The sequence below is a fragment of the Myotis daubentonii genome, chromosome 1 (genome assembly GCF_963259705.1).
Source record: "Myotis daubentonii chromosome 1, mMyoDau2.1, whole genome shotgun sequence".
Lineage (NCBI taxonomy): Eukaryota > Metazoa > Chordata > Mammalia > Chiroptera > Vespertilionidae > Myotis > Myotis daubentonii.
In genome coordinates, this window is record NC_081840.1 from 104,518,585 (window position 1) to 104,544,838 (window position 26,254).

The 26,254-nt window shown below is 44.7% G+C and overlaps 1 protein-coding gene, 1 long non-coding RNA gene and 1 pseudogene across 29 annotated transcripts in view; 1 reads left to right on the forward strand and 2 right to left on the reverse strand.

The window, feature by feature from the left end:
- PARD3 (par-3 family cell polarity regulator) overlaps positions 1-26,254 on the reverse strand; it is a 780,879-nt gene that overhangs the window by 618,266 nt on the left and 136,359 nt on the right. The gene's annotated exons all lie outside the window — the stretch shown is intronic.
- On the reverse strand, positions 3,586-8,246 carry LOC132243157 (uncharacterized). Its single transcript, XR_009454806.1, has 3 exons — positions 8,062-8,246; positions 5,139-6,120; positions 3,586-4,443 (listed from the first exon to the last, which is right to left on the reverse strand). It is a non-coding gene; the product is annotated as an uncharacterized LOC132243157 (long non-coding RNA).
- Positions 23,620-24,552, forward strand: LOC132243158 (glyceraldehyde-3-phosphate dehydrogenase-like; annotated as a pseudogene).

Below are 26,254 nucleotides of genomic sequence, written 5' to 3' on the forward strand. Positions count from 1 at the left end.
TGAGAAAGAAGAATAAAGCTGAAGGTGTAGGAAATGGACCTCTATGAGCCATCTCCAGCATGGTCGGCTTTTGATGGAATTTGCTGAATTTCCCGAGGGCAAAGAGAATGTAGCGGGGAGGGAAGAGGAACTGAGAACTGTGCACATGGGCCAGCATCATGATGGAAACCCCTGAGGCGTCTGCCACAGCTAGGCAGGGGAAGTGGAGGCAGCTACAAAGGCCTCAGCCCAATTTTTTTAAATGGCCCAATGGGAGGCAACCCCATAGTGCTCAGCTAATGAGCAACCGGAGGAGGGACTAAATAAATAGACTATGTTCTCTGCCTCAGGAATGCCTGTTTAATGGGATGGACACCCACTCTCAAGAACGTATTCAAAGTCTTGTTTTCACCATACTTCTGTCTCTGAGTCCGTTATTTGAATTCTGACGGGTGATCTTTTCTCCCAGAGGCATCACACCTCTTGATATCAAACTATACTACAAACCTATAATAATCAAGACAGTATTGTACCTGCATAAAAACAGACACATAAACTAATGAAACAGAATCAAGAGTTCAAAACTAAACCCTCATATACACAAGGTAATATTTGACAAGGGAGCCAAGAATTCACAATGGAGGAGACAGTCTCTTTGATAAATGGTATTGGGGAAACCGAATATTCACATGCAAAAGAATGAAATTGGACCACTACCTTACATCACTCACAAAAATTAACTCAAAATAGAATAAAGACTTAAATATAAGACCTCAAACCATAAAACTACTAGAAGAAAACATAGGAAAAAATATCCTTGTCATCGGTCCTGGCAATGATTTTTTTTACACCACAAGCAGCAAAATAAAAATAAGTCGAACTACATCAAATTAAAAAGCTTCCACAGAGCAAATGAAATAATCAACAAAATAAAAGGCAATGTATAGAATAAGAGAAGATATCTGCAAACCCGGTATCTGATAAGAGGTTAATATCCAAAACACATAAGGAATTCATACAAGTCAATAATAAAAAATAAAATAATAACCCAATCAAAAATGGGCAAAGGATAAGAACAGACATTTTCCCAAAGAAGACATACAAATGACCAAAAGGTACATGAAAAGGTGATCAACATCACTAACCATGGGGAAATGCATACCCAAACTACAATGAGACATCATCTCATCCCTGTTCATTAAAAAGAGAGAGAAATGCTGATGAAGATGTGGAAAAAGGGGAAGCCTCGTGCACTGTTTGTGGGAATATAAATTCGTTCAACCACTAAGGAAAATAGTATGGAGATTTTTTAAGAAATTAAAACTAGAACCACCATGTAATCCAGCAATTCCACTTCTGGGTATATCTCTGAAGATATGGAAACAATCTAAGTGCCTGCCAATGGATAAAGTAAATATCTCACACACACACACACACACACACACACACACACACACACACACACACACACATTATTCAACTGTGAAAAGGAAATCCTGCCATTTGAAAATCCATGAACCTTGAGGGCATTATGCTAAATAAAGTAAGTCTGACAAAGACAAATAGGTTCTCACAGATGTAAAATCTATGAAATGGGAACAAACAGAAAAAGAGTTGACAGATGGTTGCAGAGGCTCAGAAGTGGGGACAATGGATGAAAGAATACAAACCTTTACAAGATGAATAACTTCTGGGGATGTAATGTACATGGTGACTATAGTTAACAATACTACAGGAGTGGGCAAAAGTAGGTTTACAGTTATAATACAAATAAATAATACAATAATAAATAATAATACAAGAATAAACTGTTTCCCATACTGGCAACTGTAAATCTACTTTTGCCCACCTCTGTATATTGTATACTTAAAATTTGCTAAGTGAGTAGATCTTAAATGCTCTCACCACATACACATAAAAAGGTCATTCTGTGAGGTAGAAAAGTGTGAATTAAACTTTTCGTGGTAAACATTACACAATACATACATGTATCAAATCATCATGTTGTACACCTTAGACTTACACAATGTACGTTAATTACATCTCAATAAAACTGGGCTTGGGAGAAAAAGCTCAAAGAACATCTGTACAGTGAGTGAATAAGACATTCTATGACTTTACAGTCTAAATAAATAAGTCAAATGTGCACAAAAGCTTTCTCTTCTTCTGTTTGTGCATTGATATTTATAAATATACTACCACTGGAAAGAGCTTAATTCAGGGCCCTATATTTTAAAATAACATCATTTCTCTTGTAAATCTAAAAAAGGACTACAGAACATACAGAAGTAAAAGACTCCATGCAGGGATGTACATGTGCGTGTGTGTGTGTGTGTGTGTGTGTGTGTGTCTGTGTTTCAGATTTTATTCCATTCACTGCCTACATAATTTTTTAGGCAGCAAAACATTGTAAAGCTGTCCACGGTGTCTGAATATTGAACTCTGAAACAAACAAACAATATTCAAAACCATGTCTCTCTGCCTTTTGAGGCTTCCAGAGTCAAGCCTAAGAGTGAAGCCCAGAGGAGACATCTGCCTTCCACCTGAAAACCCATAAACTATGGAAGGACCCAAAGGACACGAACAAGAATATTTTTTCCCCATTGATTTCTAGAGAGAGTGGAAGGAGAGGGAGAGACAGAGAGAGAGAAACATGGATGTGAGAGAGGCACATGGATTGGTTGTCTCCCACATGAGCCCTGACCAGTGCAAGGGAATCAAGCCTGTAACTGAGGTACATGCCCTTGACCGGAATCAAACCCTGGATCTTTCAGTCCGCAAGCCACTGAATAAAACTGGCTGGGGCAGGACACAAAGTCTTTACCCAGCTCAGTGGGAGTTTATCAAGCTTAATATTTTAAAACTCCTTCGTACAAGTAGCAGCTAAGTGCCGATGGCCGAGCTCTGACTGTTGACATCTCTGGTGAACAGGTGTATTCTCTGGTGTCACAGTGCGGACATGGCCAAGAGCAGCTAAAGAGAGGAGTCATTTTCAAGGTTCTAGGCACACTAAGTGCTTCACACATCACTAGTGCACATGGGATCTTGAGATTCTTCTTGGCAACTTATTTCAAGAACAAATCTACAGAATGAGGATAACAGTCTGGCTCCAGCTTCTGGAGGATGTCATTTAGCAAGTATGACAACAACCATGCAGTCTTAGCATGTGGCCACATTAAATTCATTCAGCATGTGCAGCTCAGTTGCACTAGAATTCACAGCGACAAGGAAATTGAAATTAAATTTTATAGTTTACTAGAGGCCCGGTGCACAAAAATTTGTGCACTCACTGGGGGGTGGGGGTGGGGGCATCCGTCAGCCTGTCCTGTGCCCTCTCGCAGTCTGGGACCCCTTGGGGGATGACCACCTGCTGCCTTAGGCCCGCTCCCTGGGGGGATTGGGCCTAAGCTGGCAGTCAGACATCCCTCTGACAGCCCAGTAGCCCTTGGGGGATGTCCACTTGCCAGCGGGGAGCAGGCCTAAGCTGCAGTCGGACATCCTTAGCGCTGCTGAGGAGGTGGGAGAGGCTCCCCCCACCAACGCTGTACTGGCAGCCGTCAGCCTGGCTTGTGGCTGAGCAGAGTTCCCCCTGTGGGAGCACACTGACCACCGGGGGGCAGCTCCTGCATTGAGCGTCTGCCCCCTGGTGGTCAGTGTGTGTCATAGTGACCAGTCATTCCCAGTCATTCTGTTGTTAGGGTCAACTTGCATATTACACTTTTATTATATAGGATAGAGGCCTGGTGCATGGGTGGGGGCTGGCTGGTTTGCCCTGAATGGTGTCCCGGATCAGGGTGGGGGTCCCGCTGGGGTGCCTGGCCAGCCTGGGTGAGGGGCTGAGGGCCGTTTTCAGACTGGCCACACCCCCTTCAGGGTGGGGGTCCCCGCTGGAGTGCCTGGCCAGCTTGAGTGAGGGTCTGAGGGCCATTTTCAGGCTGGTCACAACCCCTTCAGTGTGGGTGGTCCTGTTGGGGTGCCTGGCCAGCCTGGGTGAGGGGCTGATGGCTGTTTGCAGGCTGGCCAAGCCCCCAGCCACCCAAGCTACCAGTGGAGGCTGGCTGGAAGCAGGTATCTGGGATTTATTTATCTTCTAGAATTGCAACTTTGTTGCCTTGAGCAAAGGCCACAGACTGCCAGGGAAGGCAGGAAGCTTGGCTTCCTCCATCACCAGGGCAACCAAGCCTCCTGCTTGCTCCAGCTTCGTGGCTGCCGGCCACCATCTTGGTTGGGTTAATTTGCATATAGTCGCTCTGATTGGCTGGTGGGTGTGGCTTGGGGCATAGAGGAGGTTCAGTCAATTTGCATGTTTCTCTTTTATTAGATTAGATGAATTTTCCCCAATCCTCACCTCAGGACATTTTCACTGATTTTTATAGGAGGGAGGAGAGGAGGGCATTGCTGTGAGAGAGAAACATTGACTGGTTGCCTTTCATGCACACTCCATCCAGGGACAAAACTGGAAACCTAGGTGCCGGGAGCCGGTCCATCCTTGCTGTTTCAAGGGACCTGGCATATATGGCATACGGTTCTTAATATGTTTGCTCACCTTCTTGGCGCTGTGTCTTAACCAAGGTCACCTCTCCGAGAAAGGTTGAATCCCCAGGAAGGGATTTCCCCCTGAAGTTAGGGAGGGAATAAAACCCCTCAACTAAGTGCCAGGCGGGTAATTAATCACTTTAACTATGAACAATCATGCTTAAGCTACATAATCTTTACTCCCTGGAATGGAGATAAGAAACGCCCTAACCTTTGTAATAGAGATTGATAGGATTGAATCAACTGGTATAAATACAGATGTAACAAGACAGCAAGAGACAGAACTTAGAACACAGAACTCAGGAGACAGAACTAAGAAGAGAGAACCTACAGACAGAACCTACACAGAACCTACAGACAGAAGAACTTCGCTGGAGAGAACATGGCAAAAGATCCTGGACTGAACCTGACTATAGAACATGGCAAGAGAACCTGACTAGAACCTGGTGACTGAACCTGGCTGGACCTGGACAGAACCTCTCTGGAGATCGAGATCAGAACTTGGCTGGAGATCCTGGCTAGGCTGCTGATCAACTGAACACTGTCTCCGTGTCCTTCCTTCTTCGCCGACTCCGTCCACACCTTTGGGGACCCCTGGACCCGCTGGGGTTGGACCCCAGCACCTAGGTATGTGCCCCTACTGGGAATCAAACCAGCAACCTTTTGGTGTACAGGATAATACTCCAACCAACTGAAACAAACAAGCCAGGACCGTAGTTTATGAATTTTAAGAAATTGATCTGCTGAAAAAGTGCAGGGCCCTGACCAGAGTACGCCAGATACTAAAGGCCCATTTGCCATATGCATGTGCAAGGGCAATGACTCAGCAGTAGCAGTATACACACTGCATAGGCACACCCTTATACAACCTACTTATTTTAATGTAATACAGATGTTACTAATGGGCATGTGGCCTCTTTTGTTTGAGTGAGTATACAAAGTGCCACTGACCAGCTGGTTGTTGGCTGCTTTGTTTGCAATAAATAACCCACCTGCCTACAGCCACTCATGTCTTTTTCCAATTCTCGGCCTCCAAAGAAGGCAAGTCCCTGGCAGAGGAACTTGGACTCAACAATAAGTAAGGGTAAAAAAAATACATATTTTAAATGAGTAAAATGAAGACTAGATATTACACAAAGTTTTCTTGTGGTGTTGGGATGCTCACCTAATTTTTCAAGAGAGATGTCAAATAAGCAGAGAGTATAATTTGAAGAAAATTACACTGCATAAAGAACCAAGATAATACGCCCAGCCAGTGTGGCTCGATAGTTGAGCATTGACCTATGAACCAGGAGGTCACAGTTCGACTCCCAGTCAGGGCACATGCCTGGGTTGCAGGCTCGATCCCCAGTGTGGGGTGTGCAGAAGGCAGCCAATCAATGGCTCTTTCTCACACATCATTGATGTTTCTATCTCCTTTCCCTCTTCATTCTTCTCTGAAATCAATAAAAATATATAGGAAGGAAGGAAGGGAGGGAGGGAGGGAGGGAGGGAGGGAGGGAGGGAGGGAGGGAGTGAGGAAATGGGATTCTAGAATCAACACTGCTACTAAAAGCAACAAAGAATTTTTTGGAAACACATGCTCTTGCGAAGAAATTAATAAACCTAGCTTTAGGGGAGAACCAAGATGGCGGCATAGGTTAACACCGGAGTTTGCTGCTTTGAACAACTACTTCAAAAGTGAAACTAAAAGACGGAAAGGACATCACCCAGAACCACAGGAACGCTGGCTGAGTGGAAGTCCTACAACTAGGAGGAAAGAGAAACGCATACAGACACTCAGAGGAGGCGCAGTGCTGAAGTCAAATTCTGAGGTGTGGAGTGCGCGGAGCGGGCTGGCGGCAGAGGGCGCGATTGTTGTTTTCAATCGGGAGGGAGTCGCAGACTCTGAGCTCCAGATACAGGCGAGTCTTTAGGGACCCAGACTCAAACGGGAGAAGCGGGACTGTCTGGCTTCGGTCAGAGCGAGTGCAGCTTTCTCTCCCAGCTTTGCAGCGGGTGCTGGGACTCAGAGAGGCAAAGCCCCTGGGGACAGGACTGAGAGCCGCCATAACTGTTCTCTCCAGCCCACCCTGTTGATCCTGTGCGGACCCGCCCTACCCAAGCCCTGCACAGAGGCATTTGCCGGATAGCCTCAGGCAAAGGCTAGATTAGCACCTCCCTAGAGGACAGAAGTTCTCTCACTGCTGACACAGCTGATTCTCATAGCCACTTGGCCTGGAGGTCAAACCCTCCCTGGTATTAGCTACAACAATCAAGGTTTAACTATAAGACTGCGAACAAAGACCACTAGGGGGTGCACCAAGGAAGCATAACAAAATGCGGAGACAAAGAAACAGGACAAAATTGTCAATAGAAGATATAGAGTTCAGAACCACACTTTTAAGGTCTCTCAAGAACTGTTTAGAAGCCGCCGATAAACTTAATGAGATCTACAAGAAAACTAATGAGACCCTCGATGTTATATTGGGGAACCAACTAGAAATTAAGCATACACGGACTGAAATAACGAATATTATACAGACTCCCGACAGCAGACCAGAGGAGCGCAAGAATCAAGTCAATGATTTGAAATGCGAGGAAGCAAAAAACACCCAACCGGAGGGGCGGAATGAAAAAAGAATCCAAAAATGCGAGGATAGTGTAAGGAGCCTCTGGGACAGCTTCAAGCATACCAACATCAGAATTATAGGGGTGCCAGAAGATGAGAGAGAGCAAGATATTGAAAACCTATTTGAAGAAATAATGACAGAAAACATCCCCCACCTGGTGAAAGAAATGGACTTACAGGTCCAAGAAGCGCGGAGAACCCCAAACAAAAGGAATCCAAAGAGGACCACACCAAGACACATCATAATTAAAATGCCAAGAGCAAAAGACAAAGAGAGAATCTTAAAAGCAGCAAGAGAAATTAACTCGGTTACCTACAAGGGAGTACCCATACAACTGTCAGCTGATTTCTCAACAGAAACTTTGCAGGCCAGAAGGGAGTGGCAAGAAATATTCAAAGTGATGAATACCAAGAACCTACAACCAAGATTACTTTATCTAGCAAAGCTATCATTCAGAATTGAAGGTCAGATAAAGAGCTTCACAGATAAGGAAAAGCTAAAGGAGTTCATCACCACCAAACCAGGATTATATGAAATGCTGAAAGGTATCCTTTAAGAAGAGGAAGAAGAAGAAAAAGGTAAAGATACAAATTATGAACAACAAATATGCATCTATCAACAAGTGAATCTAAGAATCAAGTGAATAAATAATCTGATGAACAGAATGAACTGGTGATTATAATAGAATCAGGGACATAGAAAGGGAATGGACTGACTATTCTTGGGGGGGAAAGGGGTGTGGGAGATTCGGGAAGAGACTGGACAAAAATCGTGCACCTATGGATGAGGACAGTGGGTGGGGAGTGAGGGCAGAGGGTGGGGCGGGAACTGGGAGGAGGGGAGTTATGGGGGGGGAAAAAGAGGAACAAATGTAATAATCTGAACAATAAAGATTTAATTAAAAAATAATAATAATAATAATTAAAAAAACAACCTAGATTTAAAAGAGTAGAAATACTGGCCCTGGCAATGGGCTTGCCGTGGGCTCCAGGGTTCTGCCCCTGGAGCTCTGAAGTGCCTCTGTGCAGCTCTCAGTATTCCAATGTCTCTGTCCTCTTAAGGATAACAGAGACAAGGCTGAAGAATGAGTGCTGGAACCACTCAGCTCTCCTGCCACACCAGCTTCCTCAGCCTCTGCAAGGGACTTGGGGGGGGGGGGGTGGAGGGGGTAACCCCTGGGTGTGAACAGCAGGACCAAGACAACCACTTAGAGTCCCCATGTTCCCAGAAGTGATGCCAAGGGTAACGAGCACAGCATGGCCTCTGAAACTTGGGCCCCAAATATAGCCCCATGGCCTCTGCCAGATGGCTTTGAACTTGATCTAGACAGGCCTCTTATCTTGGGGGAAGCAGGGAAGGGGAATGGCTGGCATGGCAGCTACCTCTCTCTGTGCTGAGCACAGGCTGATTCCTGAAGCCACAGTAAATATTGGATCAGTGAATAAATAAAAATTCTAAGACACTGGGGGTGAGAGGGATGGGGAGGAGTCAAAATATAGGTAGGAGAAGGTTACCAACTAATTAACAGATCTTTAGAGCAAACTATAAAAATGTGTTATTATAGCACGGCCAGTGTGGTTCAGAAGGTCACAGGTTCAATTCCCAGTCAGGGCACATGCCCTGGTTGTGGGCTTGATCCCCAGTAGGAGGCAGGTGGGCAGGAGGCAGACAGATGTTTCTCTCTCATTGGTATTTCTTTTTATCCCTCTCCCTTCCACTCTCTCTAAAAAACCAATAAAACCTATTTTTTAAATGTGTTATTATATTTGACAAGTCCTAATTTTTCTCTGTTATGTAGTTAGTTAGATAGTATTTTATTACTAAGAATAAAACTTTAGGCAAAAATCAGAAATGGAAAAGAAATTCTCCAACTGACTACCTTTCAGGACAGTCACTAGGATAATACTGAACCTTGACAAAGTAAACATTATAGGAACTAGGAAATTATCCCCCAAAAACATAGTGACAGTGCAAAAGTATGGGTTTTTATGAAAGAAGCAAGTTAGAAATACTAAGAATGTGGTTATAAGCTCTAAATGCTTACAGTGGAAAAATAAATTATGTTTTTTTCTGAACCATTATTCATAACTTCTTGTTTTTTGATTAGTGCAGATTAAGTGACTACTATTAGCTAAACATTTTATTTGTAACCATATTTAAGTCCAGCGGGTACATGAAAAGAAGACTCTCTTCCCACCTGAAGAGTTTAGAAAATAATGTACTTTTTTTTATTAAAATTTTGCCCTAAAGCTTTCTCTGCTGTCCAAATAATTTCCCAACTCCTAAGTTTCATCTCTCTCTCCCCTGGGTGTTCTTCCCCATTAAAACATATTTTAATATGTTTACATTATAGCAATGCTATAAAGTGTTATTTCTTATTGAAAAAATGATCATTAATCTCACTTCATACCTCAGAGAGCATAACAGTAACTTGGCAATAAGTTACACAGTATCATCATCATCCACTCACAGCCTGAGAGGAAAGTCCTATTAGTGTTTTATGTCAATCACAGAACAGGCTTCACAGAAGCACACAGGATTGTTTCTTAGAGAGGAACAGTCCCCAGGTCACATCGCTGATTCTATAGCAGCATGTTCTCTTATATAATTACTGTCTTCCTCTCCAAATTCCCATGCACCTCTTATGTTTGATACTGCCTCCCACAGAGGTATTTATTTTTTGCTTTTATTTAAGCAGAGAGCTTTAATTTACTAGAGGCCTGGTGCATGAAATTCGTGCACGGGTATGGTCCCTAGGCCTGGCCTGTGATCAGGGCCATCTTCCCCAGCTGCCCACAGCTGGCCCCACCCCCCGCCGCCACCAACCCCCAGTTCACCATCTGCCATCGGGTGATTGGTGCTTGACAGCCATGGGAAGGGACCAAAAGGTCAGCTGTTCCCACCCACTCACAAGCCCTAGCCCTGCAGCGGGTGGCCATCAGGCAATTGGAGCCTGCCAGCTGGGAAAAGGAACCAAGAGGTGGTCAGTGCACCTCATAGTGACTGGTCCAGCGGTCATTCTGAACATTAGGGTCAATTTGCATATTATCCTTTTATTACATAGGATTACTATATAGGACTAGAGGCCCAATGCACAAAGATTCGTACAAGAATGGGCCTTCCTTTCCCTGGCTGCTGACACCACCTTCACTCCAGCCCAGAGCCACCTCTGTGACTTCGTTCCAGCCCGGAGCTGCCTTTCCGCCTTCCCACGCTTCCCAGAGGCCCAGAGCAGCTGGGGCAGTGCAGAACACCGGCATTGTCACCATAGCAACGACTCAAGCGTCCCACCCCACCCCTGGCCACTCCGCACCTGCATATGCAAATTAACCTGCCATCTTTGTTGGGTTAATTTGCATACTTGCTCCTGATTGGCTGGTGGGCGTCACGAAGGTACGATCAAATTGCATCTTTCTCTTTTATTAGTGTAGATTATTTCACCTTGATTGCTATCATTCACTTTATGAGGAAGGAGGGGAGGGTAAATTGCTTTCAATAAAGCAAGACATCTTTTTATACACAGAACTTCAGTATGTCCATACCTAACGGGAATCACATTTTGAACAACCACTCATTACTCATCCCTTCCTGTGAATAACCCTCACACACTGGTGAGCAACAAGCTGAGGTACAGTCTCCTGGGGACAAGGCCCTGTCTTGACCTACTCTGTGCCCGATTCTGGAAGAGTGCATTATAAGGATTCAACATTCATGTACCAATGGAAGCGTGGGTGAATTAAATAAAAAGGATGACTTCGAAAACTGTTGAGCAAAGCTTTCACAAAGCCAATAATCCTACTAATACTGATGAGGAAAATGAGACATTTTCCCAGGAGCTAGCAATCTGAATCTGTGCTAGTACCCTAATGCACATTCTTGTTAGCCTGTAGTCTAGTCACTGCCCCTTCTTTTATTATCTGGTCCTGCAAGACCTGTTTACCTAAATACTACCCCCATCTTAGAGAGGCCATAAACCATGAACAATACACAGCCCCCAGAAGGAGTTATCAGTGCTGGCACCAGGCCAGGCCTGAGATGTGGTTTCACTGCCCCCATCGAGCACATAGAGCTTTTTGCAAAGCCCGCAAAAGGTCCAGAAGTCCCACCCCATATTTGGGAGACAAAGAAACCAAGAGGGTATAAAGGGAAAGCTTCCTCCATATTGGCTTGCTCAGGATTTGGAGAGTAACCGCCTCCCCTGAGTCCTGTACTAGTACATGAGAAACATCTGAAAATAAATGGGTTTGTCCTGTACTCCAACATATCTTTCAGTCACCTGGTAAATTCTGTAACAATACAATTCCATAAAATGTAAGTTATTTTGTATTGTTAAAACATAAATAGTACCAGGGCAGTAAAAATGGAAGCTTTAAAGACTTCTCTTCAAGCCCACAGAAGCACGTTTGTACCTGAAAGAAAAATAAAAGCTCTGAAAATTCCTTTTCTTGCAGCTATTAGTGTACCAGAATGGTTTGAATGCTAGTAGGCACAACATAGTTTCACTTTTTAGTAGTTGCTAACAACTATTTGAGAGAAATCCTAGGGCATGTCAACTTTTGAAAATATTTAGTCAAGAAACAATAAACCTATTTGGAATCCTAGCTTCAAAGTGTTTGAAACTAGCAGTCAGGGTGGGAGCATTTAAGCATAGCTTCAGGGGCCTAAAGAAAAACCTCAAAGAACAGGGTCAAAGAGTAGGGTGCAATGAGACCCTGATGTTTCATTATCCTTCTCTGTGCTTGTGGAGAAACCAACCCCAGACAGAAACCCAACATGCAAATCACATCTCAAATACTCATGAAAAATCTACAATAATAATAAAAGCATAATATGCTAATTAGACCAGACATCCTTCCAGACTAAGCCGAAGCTGTGAGGAAAGCCCGGGTCCCAGGAGTCAGAGGGAAGCCGGTGCCGGCAGCCGGGGGAAGACCTATTCTTGCACGAATTTCGTGTATTGGGCCTGTAGTCTATTTGAACTTTCATGAATGTTTTGTTTAATTCTTAATATTGATGTATTTCATCTTAAAACAAATCCAAGAGCTGTTGTGAATGTTCCTCTTTTCACGTTGGTGATATTGTGAGGAGTCGTTGATAAGACCAAGAGCACCTTGTAATAATGTGAAATCTAAAGAACACTATGCAAACCTGGCAATATATGTCACTACAAGCAATGGCTTTAAAGAGGCCTGGTTATCTGACATAGCCTATCATTTAACATTTCCTAGATGGGCTGAGATTCCTGCTGCCCTTTGGGGAACAGCCAAGATAAACGTCGCTATGAATGAGTCCTATTTAAACACAGCTGTGGAGCTGTGTATGTTAAGTATTAAATGGAACAAATTCAGCAGGTTCCTGAATTTCTAAGATTTAGTCTCCACCAAGTCATCTCTGATGGAGGACTGCACTTAAGCATTGTGTGGAGGCACTACCTGGGCACCTGCATTTGCAGCAGCTATTTTGAGTTCAGTGTGTTCTGCTTACAAAGGAAGGCTTTTTTTAAACAGATAAAAGCTGTAAATTGTGTATCTGACTTAAAGCTTTTAAGTTTTCTTTTTGTTGAATTTTAAAAATGGTGTAATTCTGAGTCAGTTTGTTTCCCACCATTAAGTTACCCTGTGGAAATGTATCATTCTGCTGACTTCTACATGCACCATTTTCTATATAACCAAGATTGAGAAATCGGCATCTAGATACAGATATATAGGTAAGTAATCACAGTGTTGGTGTTAAAGTAAATGACTGAAATCCACTCACTGAAACATTAACACATCCTGATACATGAATTTCAGCCATTTACTTCAAAAACTATGTTGTTTTTGCTGAGGCAGATTTTTTGATCATACATGCTTAAAATTAAAACCCTTGCATTAGCCCAGCAAACTGTCCAATATTAAACATTTCAGCTTCTCTGCATTTTTTTTCATTTAGACATTATATCAACTCTCTTGACAACTCTTGGAAGTAACACTATACTCTTGTTCTAACTATCATCCTCCTAACCCTCAAAGAATAGACAAAACAATGATTTTGAAACTTATATTTTCTATGGAAACCTTTCCTCAAAGTGATGCAAAAACTGAAATTATATCACTGCTTAAATGTCACACACTAGCTTGTAGCAGAGAAACAATGCTCCAAAGAGGACATATATCTTGCTTGAGGAAAATACAAAAAACAAAAAAAAAGTATCTTTTTCATCAGTACAAAATGACCCAGGCATGTAGGAGGTTTGAGCTCTTCTCCTGCACCACGTGTTTGTGCATCCTCCAAAAGACCACATCTCATCTTTAGGGTGAGAAAAAGTATCATTTTACCTGATAGCTCAGAACTTAGTAACTTAGAAGCATGTTCATTACCACCACTGGAACTACAATCAAGTAGAAGTAGTTTAGGGCAAGGAGTTCAAAATTATCAGAAGAATTTAATCAAACAAATTGGATTTGAGCAGAGAACCTGACTTCTATAAACAATGCTATGAAATCCTTAATGGCAAAACATGGCATTCATTTCAATGCCAACACATAAGGCCCCCCTCCTCAAGTTAAAGCAGTTTTAAAAACTTCATGCTTCTTGAAAGGAACAGAAGAAAAGATTTTGCCAACTGAATCAGCACCCTTAATTACCTCATTCATTGCTGGTATTACTCTTTGTATATTCTATATAGAAGGTATAAGTTCTTAAAAATAGGTTTTTACTGTCTTTAACTAAAATTACATTGATCTGAACATAAATCCTGCCACACTGAAATAATTCAGGATTGTTGAGATTTCTTGGCCACAAATATCTATTATGGATGTGATTTCTGCTGGAGAAAATATTAGAGATTAGGAACTTCTCAGACTTCACTTGTTTCTGATATGACTTGTTCTCCATAATAATAAAAACAGAAAAAGAAGATGAAAGTAAAAGTACTCAGGATTTAGCATACATGTGAGGACAAAAATACTGGGGTGGGCAAAATTAGGTTTACAGTTGTTCATATGGAAAATGATATAATAATCCTATATAATAAAAGCCTAATATGTTGAGTGTCCAGTCGTCCCATCAGCCATTCAACCATTCAAAGTGTAATATGCTAATGATATGCTAGGGCCGTTCAACCATTCACTATGACATGCACTGAACACCAGGGGGCAGACGCTCCAACCCGTAGGTTAGCTTGCTGCTGGGGTTCAGCTGATCGGGATTGAGCAAGACGAGCCGGACATGCCCTGAAGCTCTTCCACGTCCCTCCCCGGCCCCGATTGTCCACTGGTGAGGTCCCTCAGCCTGGCCTGCACCCTCTCGCAATCTGGGACCCCTTGGGGGATGTCAGAGAGCCGGTTTCAGCCCAATCCCGCAGGCCAGGCTGAGGAACTCCACTGGTGCATGAATTTGTGCACTGGGCCTCTACTTAATGAATAATAATACAAGAGCCCTGCCAGTGTGGCTCAGCGGTTGAGGCTTCAGCCCACGCACCAAAGGGTCATAGGCTTGATTCCTGGTCAAGGGCAAGTATCTCGTTTGCAGCTTCATTCTGGAGCCCTGCTCAGGGCATGTGCTGGGGGCAACCAATCAAAGTCTGTCCATCTCTGTCTGCCTGTCTCTCTCTCCCTTTCTCCCCCTCCCTCCTTTCCTTCCTCTCTCTCTAAAAATCGATGGAAAAAAATATCCTTGGGTGAGGACTAAAAATAATAATACAAAAAAAAACTCTGCTTCATATACTCATAACTGTAAATATACTTTTTCCCACCCCTGTAAGTGTAAAACTGATATGTATTAATTTTCATTGTCCAATTCTACAAACCATTGAGAGATATCCCACAATATATAACATTCATAAAATTGCCAGATAAATACCAGCAATTTGAGTTGTTTTTAAATTATAATAAGGAATTAGTTCTAAAGTGTTTCTCTGTTGAAAGTACAATTCTTCACCAGCAATGATATGGATATCATGATTAATCTATCTATACTAATAAAAGGATAATATGCTAATTAGACCAGACATCCTTCCTGACAAAGCCGGGGGCTTGGCTAGCCTGCAAACGGCTGTGGCCCTTCACCCAGGCTGGCCCCACCACGATCAGGGTGCGTGGCAGGCCTGCAAACTGCCCCTGGCCCCTCAGCCAGGCCACCCCGCCCCCCAGAGGGGACACCCACCCTGATCAGGGGTGTGGCTGGCCTGCAAACTGCCCTCAGCCCCTCGCCCAGGCAGGCCCTGCCCACAGCGGAGACCCCCACCCCGATGAGGGCGTGGCCAGCCTGCAAACCCCACTGCCCCTACCCTGGTGGCCCCACCTCCCAACAGGCTCCTCCCACTCCGATCCGGGACCCCCTTCAGGGAAGGCTAGCCGGCCCCCACCCATGCACCAGGCCTCTATCCTATATAATAAAAGAGTAATATGCAAATTGACCCTAACGGCAGAATGACCAAAATGACCGCTGGACCAGTCACTATGAGGTGCACTGACCACCTCTTGGTCCCTTTCCCTGGCCTGCAGGCTCCGATCGCCTGATAGCCACCTGCTATGGGGCCAGGGCCAAGGTCGGCAAGCGGGTGGGAACAGCCGACCTCTCAGTCCCTTACCCTGGCTGTCAAGCACCGATCACCCGATGGCAAACGATGAACCGGGGATGGCTGGTGGCAGGGAGTGGGACCGGCTATAGGTAGCTGGGGGAAGATGGCCCTGATTGCAGGCCAGGCCTAGGGACCATACCCACACACAAATTTCATGTGCTGGGTCTCTAGTATATATACAAAAAGCCAGCGACCAGAACGCTGTAAAGACCAGAATGACCAGTTACTATGACGCCCACTGCGGCCAGCAAACTGGCTGGATCGTGTGTGGAGCTGGCAGGCAACCTACCGCAGCACCTCCCCCCTACCACCCCCACCCCCACCACTCCCCCTACCCCAATAGGGGGCAGGGCCAGCCAACCTACTGCAGCCCCTCCCCCTTCCCAGCCACACCCAAGAATGGCCGCCCCACCCCAATTAGGGGCAGGCAGGCTGGCCAACCTCCCACCATCTCCTCCTCCCAACAGGCCCAGCCCGGATCTACCCCAATCAGGGCCAGGCCAGCCGGACCCCACCCATGCATGAATTTGTGCACTGCGCCTCTAGTTCTTAATAAAGATCAAAAATAACCATTCTACCAAAAGACCACTAGGAGACGCACACAATCCATGACACTTGTCCAAAAATAGATTACAAAGGGAGAAAGAAAAAAAAAATCACACTTTATGTGATTTTCGTTTTACTTTATACCTATTATTGTTGCTGTTAGGAAACTAAAAGAATAGCTCCATTAAGAAAAGGAATCTTCTCATTTCTAACAGACAATACTATTATAAGACATGCTATATATCATTTGAACAGCCAAAAATTACAAATTCAGCACATAAATAATAGACCCAAAAAGTTAAGAAAACATACAACCAGAATCTTACCATTTATACTAGAGGCTCAAGGGGGATGGGGGATGGGGGGTGGGGGTGGTGGTGGTGGTGGTGTTCCCTCAGCCCAGCATGCACCCTCTCCAATCTGGGACATCCCTTTCACAATCCAGGACTGCTGACTCCTAACCGCTCTCCTGCCGGCCTGATTGACAACTAACTGCTCCCCTCCCAGCATGATCACCCCTACTGCCCTCCCCTGCAGGCATGGTCGCCCCCAACTTCCCTCTCCTGCTGGCCATCTTGTGACGATGTGGGGGTGGCCATCTTGTGACACGAGGGTGTGACGGTCAATTTGCATATTACCTCTTTATTATATAGAATTTCCATTTAGTAGCCTCAATGTATTTTTTAATATATTTTTTTTTCTTTTTTTTTTTAAATTAAATCTTTATTGTTCAGATTATTACATTTGTTCCTCTTTTTTCCCCCCATAACTCCCCTCCTCCCAGTTCCCGCCCCACCCTCCGCCCTCACTCCCCACCCACTGTCCTCATCCATAGGTGCACGATTTTTGTCCAGTCTCTTCCCGCATCTCCCACACCCCTTTCCCCCCCCCCAAGAATAGTCAGTCCATTCCCTTTCTATGTTCCTGATTCTATTATGATCACCAGATTATTCACTTGATTCTTAGATTCACTTGTTGATAGATGCATGTTTGTTGTTCATAATTTGTATCTTTACCTTTTTCTTCCTCTTCCTCTTCTTAAAGGATACCTTTCAGCATTTCATATAATACTGGTTTGGTGGTGATGAACTCCTTTAGCTTTTCCTTATCTGTGAAGCTCTTTATCTGACCTTCAGTTCTGAATGATAGCTTTGCTGGATAAAGTAACCTTGGTTGTAGGTTCTTGGTATTCATCACTTTGAATATTTCTTGCCATTCCCTTCTGGCCTGCAAAGTTTCTGTTGAGAAATCAGCTGACAGTCGTATGGTTATTCCCTTGTAGGTAACTGAGTTTCTTTCTCTTGCTGCTTTCAAGATTCTCTCTTTGTCTTTTGCTCTTGGCATTTTAATTATGATGTGTCTTGGTGTGGTCCTCTTTGGATTCCTTTTGTTTGGGGTTCTCTGCGCTTCCTGGACTTGTAAGTCTATTTCTTTCACCAGGTGGAGGAAGTTTTCTGTCATTATTTCTTCAAATAGGTTTTCAATATCTTGCTCTCTCTCATTCTTCTGGCACCCCTTATAATTCTGATGTTGGTATGCTTGAAGCTGTCCCAGAGGCTCCTTACACTATCTTCATATTTTCGGATTCATTTTTCATTTTGCTTTTCTGGTTGGGTGTTTTTTGCTTCTTCGAATTTCAAATCTTTGCCTTGATTCTTGCGGTCTTCTGGTCTGCTGTTGGGAGTCTGTATAGTATTCATTATTTCAGTCCGTGTATGCTTAATTTCTAGTTGGTTCTTTATCATAACATCGAGGGTCTCATTAGTTTTCTTGAGGATCTCACTACATTTATCGGCGGCTTCTAGACAGTTCTTAAGAGATCTGAAAAGTATGGTTCTGAACTCAATATCCTCCATTGACAGTTTTGTCCTGTTTCTTTGTCTCCGCATTTTTTATGCTTTCTTGGTACACCCCCTAGTTGTCTTTGTGCGCAGTCTTGTTGTAGTTAAGCCTTGATTGATGTTGGCAATACCGGGGGCGATTTGACCTCCAGGCTAACTGGCTATGAGAGTCCACTGTGTCTGCAGTGGGAGAGCTTCTGTGCTGGATCTCTAGGGCGGTGCTAATCTAGCGTTTGCCTGAGGCTATCCGGCAAATGGCTCTGCCCAGGGCTTGGGCGGGGCGGGTCACCGGGGATCTACAGGGCTGGCAGGAGCGAGCAGTTATGGCTGCTCTCAGTTCCCTCCCTAGGCGCTCTGCCTCACAGAGTCCCAGCAACCGGTGCAAACCTCGGAGAGAAAGCTGCCTTCGAGTTCCGACCGAAGCCAGACAGTCCTGCTTCTCCCGTTTGAATCTGGGTCCCTAGAAACTCTCCCGGATTTGGAGCTCAGAGTCTCATACTCCCTCCCGATTGAAAATAACAACCTCGCCCTCCGCCGCCAGCCCGCTCGCACGCACTCCGCACCTGAGTATTTCACTTCAGCACTACACCTCCTCTGAGTCTGGGTATGATATTCTCTTTCCTCCTAGTTGTAGAATTTCCACTCAGCCAGCCTTCCTGTGGTTCTGGATGATGTCCGTTCTGTCTTTAGTTGTTTTTTTTTTTGAAGTGGTTGTTCGAGGCAGCAATCTCCGGCGTTAACCTATGCCGCCATCTTGGTTTCCACTTTTTAATATATTTTATTGATTTTTCACAGAGGAAGGGAGAAGGATAGAGAGTTAGAAACACTGAGAGAGAAACATTGATCAGCTGCCTCCTGCACAGCCCCTACTGGGGATGTGCCTGCAACCAAGGTACATGCCCTTGACCAGAATCGAACCTGGGACCCTGCAGTCCACAGGCCGACACTCTATCCACTGAGCCAAACCAGTTAGGGCTCAATGTATTTTTTAGGTAAAATAAATTTAAATCCAAACAGCCCCATGGGACAATAATTCTATGTATTTATAAAAACACAAATTAGCTTTTATTCTAATACTAAAGGCCCGGTGCATGAAATTCATGCATGGTGGGGGGGGGATGTGTCCCTCAGCCCAACCTGCACCTTCTCCAATCTGGGAGCCCTCAGGGGATGTCCCACTGATGGCTTGGGCTCGCTCCCCATTGTTCTCTGCTCTCTGCGGGGCCTGCCTGCTCCACACCATGTTGATGGGTAAGCATGCCCTGCTGGGTGCTGTCTGCAGGCATGCTTGCCTGCTCCCGGGCCGCGCTTGACTGCTAACGGGTCACCGCAGTGACAGCCATGCAGGCCCAGCTGGGTGCTGCCTGCGGGCTGCGCTTGGCTACTCCCAGGTCGCCACGGCAATGGCCAAGTATGCCCTGCTGGGTGCTGTCTGTGGGCACGCTTGCCCGCTCACGGGTTGCCACAGCGAAGGCCAAGCGGGCCCTGCTGGGTGCTGCCTGAGGGCACACGTTGCCAGGGTGATGCCTCCAGTGTCCTGCCCCGGCCGCTATGGGCGCCACCATCTTTGTCATGGAGTGATGGTTAATTTGCATACTGCTCTGTTATTAGATAGGCTTTTGTTTACACATAAAAGTAAACTAGTTCTTTCAGTAAGATGTTTGAGTAACATGAGGGTCCTGATTAAAAATAGTGTTTTGGGCCGAAACCGGTTTGGCTCAGTGGATAGAGCGTCAGCCTGCGGACTGAAAGGTCCCAGGTTCGATTCGAGTCAAGGGCATGTACCCGGGTTGCGGGCGCATCCCCAGTAGGAGATGTGCAGGAGGCAGCTGATCGATGTTTCTCTGTCATTGATGTTTCTAACTCTCTATCTCTCTCCCTTCCTCTCTGTAAAAAATCAATAAAATATATTTTTAAAAAAATAGTGTTTTGGAAGATTTCATATTAATCAGAATCTTCTGATAACATTACAACTGTTTATTTTGTGACACACAGTAATTTAAACCCAGGTAATAAGTGAATAAACACACATAAAAATAAAAAAATAAACATCCACAAATTGACTGACAGCACAGAGAATGTCAATATGGTTTTGAACTATAAAAAATGTTCAAATTAATCAATAAACTTTTCCAAAAGAATAAATACAAAAAAGATAACACTTTCTTTAACTCCAAAGGAAATTTAAAGGGGAGAAATTTTTACGCCAATTTGCTTTTGGCTGATTTCTGAAGTGGCCCTTTTGAGGTTCAATGACCTTGCAAATCTCAGAGCCTTCAATAAATAAGTCCTTTAGAGAGGAACCTGAAAAAAGTAATGCCTCTTGTAGTTTCCTCTTTACTCTGTCTGCCCCCTCAACCTATGAGGAAGGCAAAATCCATGGGAAGTTGATTCTAAAACTAACTACAGAATAAAATGATCCCCAAATAAAAAGCCCCCAAATCCTGATATTTGACCTGCATTAGGTGAAGTCCTGAAGAAAGTAACAAAATCAAAATCAGTGGGAAATAAGGACAGAGCCCAACCCACATTAAGTACCACTCCATGAACTCAAGACTTTGCATATAGCAGCACTGATCCAGGCTTACTAGGAGACCAGGGACGGGCTCCACTGCACTAAATGAAAGCAATCTTTACCAATTAAATAGGGCAGAGACAGTTACTCCGGAGTAATACAGGGTGTAGCAACACACCTTCTGTCAGCAGGGTGAAAGTAAACACATCAGGTTCAAAGGTATCAACTCATTCTTTGCCAAAATAGACAGAGGTTACAGGATAGGATCAAAACATAACTCTTACTCCAAAAACAGGATTCCTCTTAGCAAGACCATTCTTTAGACTCCTTGAACATTCTCTGCTTCCAGTGAATGAGAAATGGAGTGATCAAATGCTTAAATATACATCTTATACTCAGATAAATATAGGACAAAATATTTACAAGAAAATGAAATAGGAGTCTGAAACACCTCTCTGTCCCAGAAAAGAGAAGAAGGGTGTTTGTGTGCCCTCTCAAAAGGCAACAAAAGCACCTTCCCTTCACTTCATTTCAGATCTAACTAAACTGAGGCTGTGTATGAGGAGAGAACATGAAAATAAGATACGTGAGAAAAGGGAGAACTAGGCTTCTAGTGAGCATTGAATACTATGAATATTTACAACACAATTAATACTCAGGTACTATTAAACTAGAGCCCACAAAACTCAAAGCTTTGGGACACACATAAGCATAACCCATGGACTGAAAGGTAGTATATTCAAGAAAATGTTTTTTAATTTAGCTAATAATCTTAAAAGTTTGCTACTTGTTAGTAAGAGCCATACCATTATTATTTTAAAAAACACATACAGCAATCATTAAAGAAACTACAAAACTGAAGAAACTACATAATCAAACATTAGTGTATACCAGAATATCTGCTGATACAAGCATGGAAGTTTAAAGGCAACAAAGTGTTGTTATATATTTTACTACTGCTAAAAGTGTTATCCAATCTCCAGTGAAGTACAAAAATAGAGTATGCTTTTGGAAATGCTTATATCAATTTGACAGAATAATTTTGTCTGTGCACTCAAATTATATATGAAATAAAAGTAAGCAAACCACAAGTCAATTTTTCCTTGTAATTAATTTACAATGTGTTTTACAACATTATTGGTCTGCCACAGACTAGAAATAGAAAACAACTCTAGTCCTTCACCAAGGCAGTTCAAGGAGCAGTGAGCTACCGTGGTGACTAAAGGTCAATCATCTTTACACTGCCTTTCTAGGAGAGAGGAAAATTCAGAACTGGAACAAGAATGAGGAAGCATTTCTGGTATGGAGGCTAACCTGAACATACCTCCTCATTTACCCAACTTGAATATTCCCACCTACACATGGAGAATTTCTTGATTTAAAAATACTTGGAATTACTTTCATTTATACTAATTTTAAAAGGGTAAAAGACAACTAAGTTATAGTACATGGAACAAAATTTCTGTGCCTGAGAAAATATTTTATTACCATTTTCACCTTCCTATTTTATAAGGGTTCCCTAAAGGTAAGCAATTTCTCCTCACTTCAATATTTCCAGTTCTGCCTGTAATGGAAGAGATGCTCAGTAAGAATGTGTGGGCTAAATTAATGAAAATGATGCTGTTACAAAAATGTAACTGCAGGTTTGTTTCATTCTGAAGTTCCTAGAACTGAGAAATCTCTGCTGACTCTACACATTACTGCTAATAACAAAATGCCTTACAGCAGTCATCATGTGACTATCCCCTAAGAAGAGGTATTGTTTATCAATTTTTGTAAGAAAATAAGTCAAGCAATATATTAGACATTCCAATGCAAGGAATATCAGAATTCTGAAATACAGGGTACAGATTCTATAATTCCCTATTCCACGTGGATTTCTGATGTTATACTATGTGCCTTTATTATATTGAACTAGAGCAGTGATGGCGAACCTATAACACGTGAACTCATTTTTTGGTTGATTTTTCTTTGTTAGATGGCATTTAAATATATAAAATAAATATCAAAAATATAAGTCTTTGTTTTACTATGGTTGCAAATATCAAAAAATTTCTATATGTGACACAGCACCAGAGTTAAGTTAGGTTTTTCAAAATGCTGACACGCCAAGCTCAAAAGGTTCGCTATCACTGAACCAGAGGCCTGGTGAACAAAATTTGTGCACTGGGGTGGGGAGGGGTCCCCCGGCCTAGCCCTTCTCTAATCTAGGGCCCCACAGGAGACGTCCGACTGCCGGTTTAAACATCCCTCTCGCAATCCAGGACCGCTGGCTCCTAACTGCTCACCTGCTTGCCTGCCTGATTGCCCCAACCACTCTGCCTGCCTGCCTGATTGCCCCAACCACTCTGCCTGCCTGCCTAATGCCCCTAACCACTCTCTCCTGCTGGCCTGATTGCCCCTAACTGCTCTCCCCTGCCAATCTGACTGCCTTAACTGCTCTCGCCTGCCGGCCTGATCACCACTAACCGCTCTTCCTGCCTGCCTGATCACCCCTAATTACCTCTACCTTGGCCCCTGCCACTGTGTCTAGAAGGACATCTGGTCTAATTAGCATATTACCCTTTTATTAGTATAGATATGCTCTTTCCTGGTTGGCATTCAAGTGTTTGTCATCTAACATCAGACAGTTATAACACTCATAAAATTTCTAGGGGTTTTCTTAGTGTGATTATCTGTACATATTTTATAAATAATACTACCGGTGCCTCATATTTGAGGATTAACCTCCCAGCACTGTCACTTTTTAGTCTCTTAAATTCCGTTGTTTTGCTCAATCTAAATTTTATTTTACTCTAATTCAAATGTTTTGATGCAGGAGAACTTCAGGCGTTCCTTTTCTACATTTTATACTAATTTCCTAATTAAAATGTAATAGCATTTTCCATCACAGACAAGGCAAGTATTAAGGTAAGGGTGTACACCATCAGAGGAAGTAATAAAGATTATTAGGTTAGGCTCTCTTTTCCTCCTGTTCATCAGACAGCCTTGTCTCCTGCACAGCGCCAACCATAACACTGAGACACGATGGTGAAAGTCAGAGTGAAGGGATTTGGCTGCACTGGGCGCCTGGTCACCAGGGCTGCTTTTAGCTCTGGCAAAGTGGATATTGTCGCTATCAATTACCCCTTCACTGACCTCAACTACATTGTCTACCTGTTCCAGTATGATTCTACTTATGGCAAGTTCAAGGGCACAATCAAGGCTGAGAACAGGAAGCTTGTCATCAATGGAAAGTCCATCTCCATCTTCCAGGAGCGAGATCCCGCCAACTACCCCCGAGAAAGGTGGGGCACACTTGAGGGGTGGAGCCAAGAGGGTCATCATCTCTGCCCCTTCTGTGGATGCCCCCATGTTTGTGATGGGTGTAAACCATGCCAAGTATGACAACTCCCTCAAGATTGTAAGCAATGCCTCCTGCACCACCAACTGCTTGGCCCCCCTGACCAAGGCCATCCATGACAACTTTGGCATCATGGAGGGACTCATGACCACAGTCCATGCCATCACTGCCACCCAGAAGACTGTGGTTGGGCCCTCTGGGAAGCTGTGGCATGATGGCCGAGGGGCTGCCCAGAACATCATCCCTGCTTCTACTGGCACTGCCAAGGCTGTGGGCAAGGTCATCCCTGAGCTGAACAGGAAGCTCACTCACTGACAAGGCCTTCCATGACCCACCCCCAACGTGTCAGTTGTGGATCTGACCTGCCGCCTGGAGAAAGCTGCCAAATACAATGGCATCAAGAAGGTAGTGAAGCAGGCATCAGAGGGCCCCCTCAAGGGCATCCTAGGCCAGTGATGGTGAACCTATGACACGCGTGTCAGAGGTGACACTCGAACTCATTTTTTTGGTTGATTTTTCTTTGTTAAATGGCATTTAAATATATAAAATAAATATCAAAAATATAAATCTTTGTTTTACTATGGTTGCAAATATCAAAAAATTTCTATATGTGACACGGCACCAGAGTTAAGTTAGGTTTTTCAAAATGTTGACACGCCAGGCTCAAAAAGTTCGCCATCACTGTCCTAGGCTATACAGAAGACGAGGTTGTCTCCTGTTATTTTAATAGTGACACCCCCTCCTCCACCTTTGATGTTGGGGCTGGCATTGCCCTCAGTGACCACTTTGTCAAGCTTGTTTCCTGGTATGACAATGAATTTGGCTATAGCAACAGGGTGGCGGACCTCATGGTCCACATGGCCTCCAAGGAGTCAGAGCCCGCTGGACCACCAGCCCCAGCAAGAGGAAGAGAGGGCCACAGCTGCTAGGGAGTCCTTGCCCCAGATCGATCTCCCAACACACTGAGGATCTCCTGGCCACAATTTCCATCCCAGAGCCCCTGAAGAAGGGGAGGGGCTTAGGGAGCCCTACCTTGTGCACCACCAATAAAGTTCACTGTACCCAGCCAAAAAAAAAAGAAAAGGAAAAGAGAAGACATTATTAAGTTAGACTTATTGCAAACTTTTACAATGTGGAAACACTATTTGTTGCATGTGTTTACCATACATTCTACATACAGGGGTGGGCAAAAGTTTACAGTTGTGAGTACACAAAACACAGCTTATTTTTGTATTATGTATGTACTAAGGGCCCGGTGCACGAAATTCGTGCACTGGGTGTGTGTGGTGGGGAGTGTCCCTCAGCCCAGCCTGCCCCCTCTCACATACTGGGAGCCCTCAGGCATTGACCCCCCATCACCCTCCAATCGCAGGATCGGCCCCTTGCCCAGGCCTGACGCCTCTGGCCTAGGCATCTGGCCCGGGCAGCAGGGACCTGCAGTGGCAGCGCGGGGGGGGGGGGGGTGCCTGACCCTGCAGGATGCCTCTGGCTGAGGCGTCTGGCCCGGCCAGCGGGAACCCACAGCTGCAGCGGCCCCGCGATCGTGGGCTTCACTTTAGGCCCAGGCAAGGGGCCCCTAGCTCCTGGGACTGCCAGCTTCGACCGTGCCCAGCTCCCATCGCTGGCTCCACCCCTACTTCCTGCTATCACTGGCCAGGGCAGAAAAGGCACCTGATTCTCCGATCATGGCTGGGGGGTAGGGCAAAGGCGGCCCCAGGGCCGCCTTTGCCCTGCCCCCCAGCTCTTAGCTCCCCCCTGGGTTTCTGATCACTGTCAGTGGCAGGGGGCTTCTTCCTGCTTTCCCTTTCGCCTCCCTGCATTGTGCCTACATATGCAAATTAACCGCCATCTTGTTGACAGTTAACTGCCAATCTTAGTTGACAGTTAATTTGCATATAGCCCTGATTAGCCAATGAAAAGGGTATCGTCGTACGCCAATTACCATTTTTCTCTTTTATTAGTGTTGATTCAATATTGTATTTTTTATTACTAGACGGGGAGGGGGGTTCCCTCGGCCCGGCCTGTGCCCTCTCGCAGTCTGGGACCCCTCGGGAGATAATGACCTGCTGGCTTAGGCCTGCTCCCGGGTGGCAGAGGGCAGGCCCAATCCCTAGGTGCAGCCCCTGGTCGGGCTCAGAGCAGGGCCGATTGGGGAGTTGGGGCGCCGCCCCCTGTCATGCACAGAGCAGGGCGGATTGGGAGGTTGCGATGCCACCCTCAGTCACACTAAGGGTAGGGCCGATTGGGGGATTGGGGCACTACCTCGTCACACTCAAGGCAGGGTCGATGGGGAGGTTGTGGCGCCACCCCCTGTCACGC